Source organism: Gekko japonicus, unplaced genomic scaffold (assembly GCF_001447785.1).
Source record: "Gekko japonicus isolate JY-2015 unplaced genomic scaffold, Gekko_japonicus_V1.1 scaffold3155, whole genome shotgun sequence".
NCBI lineage: Eukaryota > Metazoa > Chordata > Lepidosauria > Squamata > Gekkonidae > Gekko > Gekko japonicus.
Genome location: NW_015174934.1, coordinates 35,777 through 36,677, shown reverse-complemented (window position 1 = coordinate 36,677; position 901 = coordinate 35,777).

The window sequence follows — 901 nt, the reverse complement described above, 5'->3', positions numbered from 1 at the left end:
TTTTCTCCAGGTCAGTTTGGCCAGAGATCCTGGAGGTTTTTTGTCGTCTTCTGGGCATGGAGCAGGGGTCACTGGGTGTGTGTATGGGAGGGGGGGAGGTATTTGTGAATTTCCTTCCTTGTGCAGGGGGTTGGACTAGATGACCCTGGAGGGCCCTTCCCACTCTATGATTCTATTTGAAAAGCCCTTGAAGTTCAAAGGAGAATTAACACCAAGGGAGAATAATAACATCATTGTTGTAATATATTACGATAAATATTATAAATAATATAGATATTATATACTTTATAATAAGAGTGCAATTGAACTATTGTAAACTTATTATATTATTGTGTCTTAAATATGAATAACTTTATACTGTATGGTATATCATTCATCATTAATAATGATCTTATACTATAACCACCACAATTATTTTGACGATGGGGATGGCGGCGGCGGCGGCATTTGGAAAGTGCTCAAAGCCGCCAAAGGGACTCATGTTTCAGATATATTTATTGGTGTTGTTTTTGTTGTTGTGGCATTTAGAATCCCTTGAAGCTCAAAACAGGATGGCTGTTTCAGAGGATATTCAACGTTCATAGAATCCTAGAGTCGGAAGGGGTCTCCAGGGGTCATCTAGTCCAACCCCCTCCACAATGCAGGGAATTCACAAATACATCCCCCCCACACATCCTCAGCGACCCCTGCTCCACGCTATTCCGCTCTCTCCTTGTGACACCCTGGCGTAGGGATGCCAGCCTCCAGGTGAGACCTGTATTTGTGAATTTCCTGCCTTGCGCAGGGGGTTGGACTAGATGACCCTGAAGATCCCTTCCAACTCTGTGATTGTATGGTTTATTTATTTATGTACCAAATTTATATATCCCACCCCCTCTTCCTTGAACGGGACTCCGGGCGG